The sequence below is a fragment of the Pteropus medius genome, unplaced genomic scaffold (assembly GCF_902729225.1).
Source record: "Pteropus medius unplaced genomic scaffold, Ma_sr-lr_union100, whole genome shotgun sequence".
Taxonomy (NCBI): Eukaryota; Metazoa; Chordata; class Mammalia; order Chiroptera; family Pteropodidae; genus Pteropus; species Pteropus medius.
In genome coordinates, this window is record NW_024349799.1 from 15,201,366 (window position 1) to 15,215,646 (window position 14,281).

The 14,281-nt window shown below is 36.7% G+C and overlaps 2 pseudogenes; both read right to left on the reverse strand.

The window, feature by feature from the left end:
• Positions 1 to 3,828: 3,828 nt before the first annotated feature.
• On the reverse strand, positions 3,829 to 3,947 carry LOC120621196 (uncharacterized; annotated as a pseudogene).
• Positions 3,948 to 7,967: 4,020 nt separating this feature from the next.
• Positions 7,968 to 8,083, reverse strand: LOC120621277 (uncharacterized; annotated as a pseudogene).
• Positions 8,084 to 14,281: the final 6,198 nt, after the last annotated feature.

Below are 14,281 nucleotides of genomic sequence, written 5' to 3' on the forward strand. Positions count from 1 at the left end.
TTTTTTTTCGAATCTCCCAACGAAGGAAGTTCCAGGACCAGATTGATTCACTGGTGAATTCTACCAGACATTTAAAGAAGAATTAACATCAATCCTTAAACTCTACCAAAAAAGAGATGACAGAACACTCTACCTTATTCTATTAGACCAGTATTACCTAGGTTCTACTACCAAAGCTAGACAAAGACACTACAAAGGAAAAATACAGTCCAATACTCTTCATAAATATAGATGTAAAAATCTTCAACAAAATAATAGCAAACTAAATTCAGCAGCATATTAAAAGAATTATACACTATAATTCTGACCAAGTGGGATTTAATCCAGCAATAGACACGTTTTAAGAAAATCAATGTAATTAATATCTTACAGTAATAAAAAGGGGAAAATCAACATGATTAGCTCAATTAATACAAAAAAAGCATTGAACAAAATCCAACACCCTTTCATGATAAAAATAATAAACTAGGAATAAAAAGGAACTGCCTCAACATAATAAAGGCTATATATGAAAAACCCACACCATATTCAACGGTGAAAGACTGAAAACTTTTTTCCTAAGATCATGAACAAAATAAGATGCCTCCTTTTGCCACTGCTATTCAACACAGTACAGAAAGTTCTAGAGCAATTAGTCAATAAAAAGAAATAAAAGGCATCCAAATTATAAAGGAAGAAGTAAAATTATTTCTCTTCTCAGACATGACCTATGTATGTAGAAAACCCCAAAGTTTCTACACACACACACACCCAAAAAAACTGTTAGAACAAATAAATGAATTCAGCAAAGTTGGAGGATACAAAATCGATATGCAAAAATCAGTTGTATTTTTATATAGTAGCAAGTGAACAATACAAAAAGGAAATTAATAAAAAAAATTTTATTTGCAATAGCATCAGAAGGAATAAAATACCTAGGAATAAACTAAACAAGTAAGTGAAAGACTTGTACATGAAAAACCATAAAACATTGCTGAAAGGACAATAAGTTGAAATGAATGGAAAGAAATTCGTGTTCTTGGATTAGAAGATGCAATATTGTTAAAGTAACAATACTATCCAAAGTGATCTACTGATTACATGCAATCCCTGTTGAAATTTCACTAGCATTTTTTGCAGAAATGAAGTGAAGCAGCTGAATTTGCTGACCTCAAGAAATCCCTTCTAACTCTATCAGACACATCACAGCAGTTAAGGTCATGGGCTCTTTTCTTGCACTAACTGAGTTAGATGGCTCCTTATTACCCGTTCGATGGAGAAAATTAATCAACATTTTTAAGCCTTAGTTTCCTCATATCTTAGTTTTCTATAAAATGGGAATGATATTTTCCTCGTGCCAAAGAGAATTAAGTGTGAGATTACATGAAAATAACCCGATACTCAATGAATATTAGCTGTTTGTTAATGTTTCTATGGTTCGAGCTTGAGCAAGAATCAGAAGTTAGTATCATAAAACACACAGTGAGAAGAGTTCAAAAATAAGGGAGTGGTCAGTTGTATTAAATTATTCAGAGACATCAAGATTAGCACTGAGGAAAAGCCATTGCATATAGCAATTAGGTCATCAGTGACCTTCAAAAGCAGTTTCAAAAAGACATTGGGAGCCAAATTGCATTTGGTTAAGTCACAAAGAAGGTGAGAAAGGAGAAGCAATTAATGTGGGATTCTCTTTAGAAGAATATCAGTGAAGAGGTAGAAAGTGGTCATTTAGGAGAAATAAGTAGCCTATAGAGCTGACCAAATAATAAAGTTGGTCCACATGTTCACAAAACCTACCCCACCCTACAAAAGGAGGCTCTACTGTCAGGATGACTACAGGGCTGTCACAGACATGCAGAAATTAGGAATAACCTTCTTTTAATTACTAAGTCGTCTCTCCTGAAGTGGCTCCCAAGACTGGCTGAAAGCTGTCTAAATATGCCTCTTCTTAAGAAACTGCTAAGAAGGCAGAAATCTTAAACCTAGATTGATTCTCTGACTGTAGTGCCTGTTCCCTCAACAAAGAGAACTAAAAAGGACAGTAATTTTTTATAGGGCAACAAAAGTATAAACATTTTTGATATAACATCTGGGATTACAAACAGATATAAAAAAATCATGGTGCTGTACTGATGTGGCTCTCCCGGTATGGTACTGTACTTCTCACTGCTCCTGTGTTAATGGATATTTCACACTTCATTGAAAATCTTTTAACACAATCATTAGGTCATTAGGTCACATCCTTAAGCACAAATCTCCCAACTTTATTGAAGAATTTGTTTTAAAAGAAACAAGAATTCACCTGACCTGTCTCGAGTAGAATATCCACCACAGATACGTGGCAGTGTACTGAGCACTACAAGAAGGAAATAAGATGTTAAAAAATATGATTAGTCATTGCCTCCAGGAGCTTGCAGTTTAGTGCTTTAAAAAAAAAAAAGTTTATTTGTTTTTATTTGTAAAATAGGCTAATTATTTTAATTTTATACCTTTTTGATTCATTTAATTTTTCACCATGTATATGTATATGTACACTACCTTTACAATTTAAATGTTTTTAAGAAGATATGCAGTCACATGAAAAATTCTAACAATATATGATTAAGTATAAAAACCAAGAAATAAAATCACATTTCAGTATTATTGCATTGTTAAAAATAAATTATACTTGGAAAAAGTTATCAGAAAAACACATTAAAAGAAAGTTTTGTGTGTGTGTTTTCATAAATGTCTTTATAACTTTTAGAGGATAAAAAGGTGAACTAAACAAAATAAAAATAACTTCTGCTACAATATTGTTTTGCAGATTGCTTTTTCCACTTAGTTTATCATGACTATCTTGCCAATCATACAGATAAAGCTACTTTATTCATTTTTTAATAATTTTTTATTTTTCAATTACAGTTGACATACAATATTATATTAGTTTTAGGTGTACAACATTAGAATTTGTGATTAGGCATTTATATAACTTAAAAGTGATCAATCTGATAAATCTAGTACCCATCTGACACCATACATAGATATTACAATATTATTGACTATACTTATGCTATTCTTTACATCTCCATGATTATCTTGTAACTACTAATTTGTACATCTTAATCTCTTTCCCTTTTTTCTCCCATCCCCCCAAATCCCATCTGGCACCCATCAAAATGTTGTTTGTATCTATGAGTTTGTTTCTGTTTTGTTTTTTCATTAATTTTGTTCTTTAGATTCCACATATAAGTGAAATCACATGGCATTTGTCTTTCTCTGTCTGACTTTCTCCACTCAGCACAATACTCTCTTGATCCATCCATGTTGTTGCAGATGGCAAGAGTCATTCTTTCTTAATGTCTGAGTAATATTCCATTGTATATATGTACCACCTCTTATTTATCTATTCATCCATTGATGGATATTCAGGTTGCCTCCCTATCTTGATTATTGTAAATAATGTTGCAATTAACAGATAAATGCACATGTCTCTCTGATGTAGTGTTTTGGGTTTCTTGGGATAAATACCCATAGGTGGGATTATTGAGTCCTTTGTCTCTTGTTATAACCTTTGTTTTAAAGTCTATTTTGTCTGGTATAAGCATTGCTACCCCATCTGTTTTTTGTTTGTTTGTTTGTTTTTGTTTCTATTTTCATGAAGTATCTTCTTCCATCCCTTTACTTTACTTTCAGTCTGTGTGTGTCTTTCAATCTGAAGTGAGTCTCTTGTAGGCAGCATATATAAGAGTTTTATTTTCTTATACATCCAGCCACCCTATATGTTTTGACTGGAGCATTTAATCCATTTACATTTAAAGTAAATGTTGATAGATATGTAGTTATTGCCTTTTTTTTTTCTTTTTTTTATGCCTACAGCACCTGGTATTCCTAAGTGGTCTCCCATCCAAGTACTAACCAGGCCTGACCCTGCTTAGCTTCCGAGATCAGCTGAGATCGGGTATGTTCAGGGTGGCTTGGCCATAGTAGTTATTGCCTTTTTATTGTTCATATTTTTATCTTTTTTTTCTTCTTAAAGAAGTCTTATAATACTGGTATTATAACATGTCTTATAATACTGGTTTGGTGGTGATGAATTCCTTTAGCTTTTCCTTGCCTGAGAAATTCTTTATCTGTCCTTCAATTTTAAATGATAGCTTTGTTGGGTGGAATGATTTTGGTTGTAGGTCCTTGCTTTTCATCTCTTTGAATATTTCATGCCAATCTCTTCTGGCCTGCAAAGTTTCTGTTGAGAAATCAGCTGACATTCTTATGGGAGCTCCCTTGTAACTAACTGCTTTTCTCTTGCTTTTAACATTCTCTCTTTGTCTTAACCTTTGGCATTTTAATTATGATATATCTTGGTGTGGGCCTCTTTGGGTTCATATTGTTTGGGACTCTGTGGTTTCTGGGCTTGTATGTCTATTTCCTTTGCCAGGTTAGAGACATTTTCCATCATTATTTCTTCAAACATGTTTTCAATTCCTGGCTCTCTCTCTTCTCTTGGTATCCCTATAATGCAAATGTTGGTACACTTGATGTTGTCCAAGAGGCCCCTTAAACTATTCTAATTTTTTTGGAGTCTTTTTCATGTTGTTCTTCTAATTGGATGTTTTCTGCTACCTTCTCTTCTAAATCTTTGATTTAATCCTCTGCTTCATCTAATCTGCTGTTGATTTTCTCTAATGTATTCTTTATTTCAGTTATTGTATTAGTCGTCATTACTGACTGGTTCTTTTTTGTTTTCCATTTCCATTTTTATGTTTTCTATCTCTTTGCTGAAGTTCTTTCTGAGATCATTGAGCATCCTTACAACCAGCGTTTTGAACTCTGCATCTGGTAGATTACTTGTCTCCATTTCATGTAGGTCTTTTTCTGGAGTTTCATTTTTTTGTTTGTTTGGGACATGTTTCATTGTCTTCCTATTTTGGCTGCCTCCTTGTGTTTTTTTTTTTGTTTTTTTTTGTTTTTTTTTGTTTTTTCTATTAGGTAGAACTGCTATGTCTCTCGGTCTTAATAGAGTGGCTTTACATAGGAGGTGTACTATGGGGCCCAGTGGCATACTTTCTCTGGTCACCTGAGCCAGTTGTTCCAGGTGTGCCCTCCTATTGTAGCTGAGCCCTGGTTTCTGCTTGCACATCAATGAGGGATTGACTCTCAGGTTAGCTGGTTGTGAGGGCTGGCTGTGACTACAGTGGAGAAGCTGTTGTGCAGGGGCTGACCCTATGGGGCAGGATTTGCTTTAGCAGTACCCTGGTGCCTTCCCAGTCTGCCCTGTAAGTGTATCATTTGTGGAGGTGGTTGGGTGGTGCTTTGGTGCAGTCTAAAGCTAGCCACCATGTGTGCTGGGTGGTCCTCTTGAGAGAAGCTCTGTTGGAGACCAAGGTCAGTCACTGCCTGTGCCCTGCCAAAGGCCACTTTGTATGAGCTACAAAGTGATCTGTAGGTGGTTGCCACTTGTGCCAGGCTTGGAGGTACCTGGGAGAGGCGATGATGCAAAGTAAGGCTGGCTACTGCTAGTGCTGAGCTTGGGGTGGTTTAGCAAGAGGTATGGGGCACGCTGAGGCCATATGTTGCTTGTTTGGGGTTTGTGAACCTTTGAGAGATTTTAGGAAAGTCTGTAGCATGAGCCAAGATAGGCCGTTTGTATAAAAAAGCAGTTTGGGTGGGCCTAAAAGTTGAGTGGGTGAGACATCAGAGAATCACCAGGGTGAGGTGAATAGTGTTAGCCAGGTTGATAGAGATTCAGATATGGCGGCCACCTGTGCCTGCGCATCCAGGCTGGGTGAAGGGGGTTGGCTCTACAAAGAAACAATGGTTTTTGCCAGCACTTCTCTCTGGGAGAGAGCTGCCCCTCCAGCCCTCACTCTGAAGCCAGACAATTCAGTTCCTCTCTGTATATCCCTGGCATATACAGAGCTGCTGCCCGAGTGCTAGAGCTCAGAGCGAGTGAGTCCATCAATGAGTGCGTTCACACACATGCTCTTCAGGAGAAAGGTTTGCAACTTCAAAAGCCCTAGATCTCACTCAGCTATAATCTCCACTTATTTTCACAGCCAGAAGTTATGGGGACCTCCCTTCTCGGCACTGGAACTCTAGGCTGGGGAGACTGGTGTGAGGCTGGCACCCCTCGCTCCCCAGACAGGGACCTCCACAGCCAAGATATACCTCCCAATTTTTAACTGCCACACGAGCATGTGGGACGAGCCCGTTTGGCATCTCCGCCCCTCCTACCATCTGGATGTTTCCTCTTCTGTATATCCTGAGTTATAAAACTTTTGTTCAGCTAGACTTCAGGCAGTTCTCAGTGATGGTTGTTCTGTAGTTTAGTTGTACTTTTGATGTGGTCATGAGAGAAGGCATCTACTTCAGCATCTTGACCCAAACTAAGCTACTTTATTCTTTTTAATAACTTTATGGTATTCTCTTGTATGGATTTCACATCATTTAATCTATCCTCTATTGATAAACACTTACGCTCTTTAAAGTATTTTGTTTGCTATTATAACTACTACATCAACAAACCCCTTTATATATTTACACATATATACAAGGGTATTTCTAGAAGGGGAAATTATTTTATAGAAGGGAAATTAAATCAAATAGTATGCACATTCTTTTGGTAAGTTTTATATTAAATTGTAACATACAAACAAGAAAGTGCACAACTAAACAACCTTTAACAAAATGAAAGGTAACTCGTGTAAACTGCATCCAATTCCAGAAACAGAACATTACTGAAGTCCCAGAATCTCTTGTGATGCACACTTTGATCACTGTGAAATTGCCTTTTAAAAATGTTAAATCAATTAACACAATCAAATAGTGTTTGAGACTGCCAGGTTCCCATATCCTCTCCAACACAGGATATTATTATATTTTCAATTTTTGATAATTTGATAGGTAAAGTGAGAATCATGTCTCATTAGCTTGCTTTTTTTTTGGTTCTTAACAATGCTGAGGATTTTATCATATGTGTTTTTCTGTAACTTATCTATTATTATCCTTGTTCATTTTTCTACCGAATTGTCATTCTTATTATAGGAATTCTTTGTTTTATGAATGTTACCTATTATGGCTGTTATGTATGATGCAAATATTTTCTTCTCCTTTGCCATTTGTCTTTTAACTTTATGCTGACTTCTAAGTTAGAGAAGTTTCAAATATTGTGTAGTCAGATTCTCAGTCTTTTCCTGTTGGGCCTCAATTTTGTATCATGCTTTAAAAATCTTCCAAATATTAAACTGTACAAAAATATCTGCCTATACTTTCTTCTTTTTCTATTATAGTTTTGCTTTTAACATTTATATTTTTAATATATTTGAAATTGTATGTGTTGGGAAGGTAATCTTTTTTGTTAAAAAAATCAATAGACCTAATGCCATTAAAAATAAACCCATCATTTCTCAACTGATTTGAAATGCCATCTTTACTATGTACCGAATTTTCTTATGTCTGATTCTCTATTTAGTTTTATTGATCAGTTTGTCTATTCTTATTTCAACATGATATTATTTATTATAATACCTTTATAATACATTTTCATATGTGGTAGGATAAGCTTTTTTCTTCAAACTTTCACTCATTTTGTACTATTATTCTTGCAGATGAACTGGAGAATGAACTTGAAAAGTTCTCACAGGATCTATTTTGATTTTGATTAGGGTTGCCCCAAATTTACAGATTAATCAATTAATAAATTAGGGGAGAACTGGAAATATTTTTTAAAATGTGTCTTCCCACTCAAGAATACATTTCTGCAATTTTCTTCATCTCTTCTGTATGATCTTAATCATATTTATATAGTTAGATTTATAGAAGTCTTACATATTTCTAGTTAATTTTATTTCCAAGTATTTATGAGGCTATTGATATTATAAATGGGATCACACTTTGCTTTTTATTTCTAATTGTTACTGCTGATATATATATATATATATATGAGAACTGATGATTTTTAAATAGTTATCTTGCATCACACTGCCTTACTAAACTTTTTTTTTTTTTAATGCCTACAGCACCTGGTCTTCCTAGGTGGTCTCCCATCCAAGTACTAACCAGGCCCAACCCTGCTTAGCTTCTGAGAGCAGACATCCGGGTTGTTCAGGGTGGCATGGCCATAGACCATGGACTGTGGCTCCACTGGGGCATGATCCCAGGACCTTCTGTGTGTAAAGCGTACTTGCTAATTGCTATTCTATGGAACCACATCCTCAACTTTTTTATTCGAATAGTTTTTCAGCTAATTGGCTTGGCTTTTCAGCGTAAACTACTGAAAAATTATCTCCTCCTTTCTAATATCTTTTTTATTTCTCATTTCTTATTGCATAAATGTGGAGCTTCAGAGACATATTGAATGAGATAAAAATGGGCATTGTCAAATTCCTGATTTTAATGGAAATGTCTCTAATATTTCATTACCAAGAGTGATGTTTACTACTTGTTTCTGAGTTTTTTTTAAATCATGTTAAAGAGATTTTTTTATTTCTAATTGGTAAGAGTGTTTATGAAGAGTGAGTGTTGACTTTTACTGGATGCTCTTTCAGGTTCTATTTTTATGAACTGTCGTTTTTTTCTCTAATGAGTAAGTATAGTTAATTATATTAATAAATTTTGTAATATGAACCCATATTTGCATTGCTGGAATAACTTCTTAGTTATATACACATGGTAGGCAGCCAGTGACTGGCTCTCCTGAGGATACCGGTGTGAGTTCTTTTAGAGAGTTCTGGTAGATTATAAGCAGGCAGGTTCAGCCCAGTAACTTATTGTTTTGTCCATTTGACCCTCAGGAAAATATCTACGTTTTTATTGTGCCAAAGCATGGTGGTACAGATGGTTCCTCAGCACCACCTCTCAGTCCTGCCATCTCTCCTCAATCCTGTCGGGTGTCCAGAGAGGTGTGGGCACAGGAGCAATCCACCACATCTGCATACTTCTACTTTTGTGGCTGATTCAAATCAAGATTCTGCTATTCTCCAAATTATTTGTAAAACCCATCACTTTCAAACCTCTCAAAATCTTACAACAAAGGAATAATAAAGGATTATAAAATAAGTGACTTGAGGACAGCAGTAAATTAGAAAGAAGTTAGGTCTACACTTTTTGCCATTCACCAATTATTTTTTTTAATTTAATGAAGTAAATTTAAGAACCAGCTTATCGAAGTGCTGGTATAAAGTAGAAGCAAATATCTGTCAGATTTGTGAATGAATGCCTTTTCAGCATTAAAAGTAAAAATTGACAAGATGAATTTGAGAAACTACTAGGGCTTCCATCATCTCAGCTGGTGCTTTCACGATCAATAAAAATTTTTCTTACTCGAAACTCTGACATTTTGAGTTTTGGCCTTTTGAAGCATTCAATGCACAGACTTCAGACTGGTAACAATTTGGTAACAATTTGCCAGCCAGAAAGAAGGTAGTCCTCCTGAGGTTCCCCTCCTTGAGTGCTGAATAGCTGCCAAGACCATTTTGCCTTGGGGCCTGAGGGGGAACTTTCTCCATCAGGCGCTGGCTACCCTTGGCATAAGGCTTGTTTGGATTAGGAAATGTCTTTCGCCTTCCGTCTATCGTCTGTTTTGTTTGTAGGGTTACAGGTATTCCAGCCTGCTTCTTCTGCTACCGTTGCTGTGGGGTCAGCCTGTAAATTGAACACCAAGAATGCCCCCTCTAAGGCTCAGGGACCATTGCAGAAGAGGTGGGCACATGAGATTGTAAGAGCTGAATAACAGGGGCACAATGCGCAGACAAATATGACTCCATCTGAAAAGCTAATCTTCCCTCTTAACCAAACCTGCACCTGAATAAAAGGGAGGAATTGTAACAAAGTGAAATGCTTGGTCTGACTCTGTTTTGTTTAAGCTAGCATTGTTCCTATGGCCTTCATGCTTAATTGCTCCTGTTTTGTCTTGCACATGGACATGTTAATCATTAGAAGAATTCTATTTGGGTCCTGAGTTTTCCAAAAACAGCCCCTCCCACTTTCCCTTCCTTTGATACAGAAGAAGCCTGAACTCTGTACTTTCTTAGGGTGGATTTGAAGAACTGCTAGGGCTCCCCCATCTTCTCATTGGCACCTTCTAGATTAATAAACATTTCTTTACTCCAAAAAAAAGAGAAAAGTAAAAACTGACTATTTGAATCAAACAGTAAATCCAATAAATATGCAAAGAATATAACCTGATAATTCACACATGAGGATATTCAAGGGGTAAATAAAAGGAAATATATTCATTCCCACTGGCAATAAAAATATACAAATAAAGTGATTGAGATATATTTCTTTAAAAATTAAATTTTAATTTAAAAATGTTTAATTCAATTTAATGGTGGTAAAATACATACAACAAAATTAACCATCTTAACTATTTTTAAGTATACAGTTCAGTACTGTTAAATACATTTACCTTGTTATGCAAGCCATACTTTAAGTCTACTAAATTATCTTTAAAAAGTTGAATCACGGTACATACTTTCTTCTGGCCGTGTTGACAATTGGTAAACGCTCTTTGGAAAGCAATATTTTCAAATGTGGTAATAGCCATGACCCAATAATCCTATTCCTGGGAATTTGTGCTAAAAATAATTCAGTTGAACCAAAAGGCTATATTCATGAAGATATTTGTAATATTTTCTTATTACCAGTGTAATGAATTACTGCAAACTTTGTGGCTTAAAACAACACAAATATATGATCTTAATTCTGAAGTCCTAAAATCAAGTTGTCAGCAGGGCTGTGTTCCTTCTGGAGTCTCTGGGAGAGAATTCATTTCCTTGCCATTTCCAACTTCTAGAGTCTGCCTGCATTCCTTGGTTCAATGTCCCTTCTTCTATCTTCAAAGTGCCTCATTGCAGCCTCTGGTTCCATTGTCACATCTTTTTTTCTGATTCTGATTCCTCCTGCGTCCCTCTTATAAAGACACTTGTGATTGCATTGGGCCCCCAAGGATAATCTCCCCATGTCAAGGTCCTTAATCACAACTGCAAAATCCCTTTTGCCATCTGCGTAAGGTAACATTCACAGGTTCCAGGGATTAGGATGTGGACCATTAGTTTGTCTACCATAGTATCACTAACAGATTTTGTTAACACAACCACAATATTCTTACACCCAACAAGATTAACATTTATTTTTTTTAGCTGTTTATATTGGTTTAATCCATGTCAAATGTAGTTTACAAAGGAAAAGGACAAGTACCTTTGTGTAGAATATACAGACACAGCATCACACCACGGGGCCCACAGGAAACATTTATTTCTTAATATCATCTAATAACCAATCCATGTTCAATGTCCCTTGATTTTCTCAAGTATCTTTTTCCAGTTGGTTCACCTTAATCAGGATACAAACTAAGTTCACACAGTGCATCAGTCGATAACTCTCATAGCTTCTTTTTATTCATAACAAATTTCCCTTCCTGTTCAGGAAAAAGGATTTTGTCTTGTGGAATATCTCACTATCTGGATTTGTTTCTTCACTTCTTTATGTTATTTAACTTGTTCCTCTATTCTTCATATTTCCTGTAAACTGACAGCTGGAGTGAGGTTATTATTATTATTTTTAATTTGAATGCCTCAAAGTGGTACTTGCTGTGAGCTTCCTGTTGTATATACGATTTTACAGTTTCTCCATCTATTTCCTCATTCCTTGAATCTACGCTGGCTTTGTTTGTGACTTGCTTTGATCAACAGAATGCAGTAGAATTGACATTGTGTCAGTTCTAAGGCTAGGCCTTAAGAGGCCTTGTGCAGTTCTGTTTGTTTTCTTGGAACCCTATCAATAGCCATAAGAACCAATCTAGGATACTCTGTTGGAGGATGGGAGATCACAGAAAGCAGAGATAAACTGTGTCAGCTGAGGGCCATCCAAGACCACCCAGCCCCCAGACAATTAGAAGCTGACCTCAGACATATGAAACTAGCCCAGACCAGAATTGCCTAGCTGAACCCAACTCAAATTGCTGCCTGCAGAACTGTAAGATAAATGATTATTGTTTTAAGTCGCCAAGTATTGGCCTGGTTGATTTTGCAGCAAAAGCTAACTGATACAGTTACTTTTTAAAGTCTCTAGGATTATTACAACCCACTGCTCACACTTTGCTTTTAATGACCTCTAGCCCACCTAGCCTATGTTTTTCACTTTTGTTTAAAATACATACCGTGGGTACCTGCTGTGGTTCAAGCATGGCTGTTGGAAATACAACAATAAGCAGTCTTGGTCTTGTGACAGACACATGCACAGGCAACTTTAGTTTAGTGTGATGTTATAACTATAAGCACATATTTGCAAAGAGGACATGGGACAGACACCTAATCCAATTTACAGTGTCATATAAGACTGGTATTTGAAGGTGAAGGAGAAGGTGAGCCAGACAGGTACAGATGTACAAAAGCCTGGAGGGCAGAGCAGGTGCATCAGGTAAAGAAGAGACAAGAAATTTAGTATGGCTGAAGGCCAGAGTATAGGAGGAAGAGTTAAGAGAGGTGAGGCTGAAGAGAGAAGCAGGAACTAGAATATAAAGACCTTTGTATCCCTTTGCAGGGAGTTTAGCTATCTGCTGAATCTAATTTAATGTGAATTATAGAAAGCTCACTAGGGCTGCAATGGGACAGAAGATCTGGAGAGGCCAAAACTAGAGGCAGAAGACCAGTTAGGGGCTGTTAAAATGATCCAGATGAAAGAGGTTGGCAATTTGAACTAAGGAAGCAGCAGTGGGAATGGAGATAAGTGGACTGATTTTAGATGTTCAGGAGTTAGGACTTGCTAAGTGACTAGAAATGGGATGATGAATGATAGGAACAAACAATAGTCCCAGGTTACTGGCTTGGCCAAATGGTGATAGACACAGAGAGAGGGAATCTCTTGATGAGGAGCAGACAGGGGAAGGAATGATAAATTCAGTTTGTAATACGTTGAATTTGAGGTACCTTCAGGACATCCAGATGATGTCCAGCAGGCAATTGGATATAATTAAGACCTGACAACATTTTATATATATTTGCTTATTATCAACTTGAAAATAAAGGAAGGATGAGAGGTAGTTGATAGTTGAGAAGTTTAGGAACTAGAAGGTATCTCGAGATGGAAGAACAAGGGCTTTAGGAAAATAGAATGAACTGGAAATGGTCAGTGAGTAAGATGTTCAAGATTCCATGGATGTAACATTAGACAATGAATTAGAGATGGTCAAAAAAATGAGAGGTCAAGCTGATGGATGGGTTACCCTAGATGATAGCAGGCCTTGGGGTGAAGAAAGACTGAACTAGATGTCAAAATCTTTAATAAATGAGAGGAAGGTTGATCAATGACAGTAAAGAGGGTAGGGAGCATGACAGGATAAATGGCACAAGCTTCAAAGATAAAGTACAAAAATGGTGGTATGTACAGTCAGGGAAAGGAAGACTCAAAACAGCTTAAGGATGCTGGTAACAAAATGAGAAGTGACTAAAGGGACTTACACATGGGGCAATTAGCAAAGATAACAGGAACGTGAGCAATGGAATGAGCTGGCTGGCTCCAGTAGTCTGGGTATGGATTTTTTATGCTTCAGAAGGGATTCAATTCCCCTGAAGGAAAGAGTAGCAGCCTTGCAACAGTTTCTCAAAAGGGCATGCCAGGTATAAAATTGCCAGATTTAACAAATGAAAATACAGATTGCTCAGTAAAATTTCAATTTTAGATATTATATGGGACAAGCTTATACTAAAAAAAAGTTGTTGAGCATCTGAGATGCCTTAAGCATATTACTGATTTCTACAAAGCTTTGGCATCATGCAGTCATAACAATCGGCCAGTTGGTTAACCTCTCACCTATCCAATTCAACTCCCTTGTGTAAGTCAGTGTGGGTTAACTATTATACCTTAAAACATGTAATGGTTGAATAGAAGTTTATTTCTTGCTAACTAATCCAGTCACTAAACTGAAGAGGCCCTTCTCCATGCAGTCATTTAGGGCTCAGGTGGATGAAGGCTCTGCCCTGGGTGTCATCTCCATTCCAACCTGATAGAAAGAACATGGAGAAGCACCTGTGGGCGGTTTCTGTGTGGCCAGGCCTGCAAGTGGTACAGGCACTTTTGCACACAGTCCATTGGCTGAACTCAGTCACATGATTGCATGTAATGGCAAGGGCACCTGGGAAATGTAGTTAAGCAGTGTGCATAGGAAAAAGAGAACATTTGAGAAAGCAATCTCTGCCATACCCCTTTTTGAGGTCTAGCTGTAGATCCCCAAGGGGCCAAAAGATTCTGGATCGATAACCTTTGCTTTAGAAGAACAGGTGCACATACTCACACACATGCCCATCCTAATTGCTACAGAAAA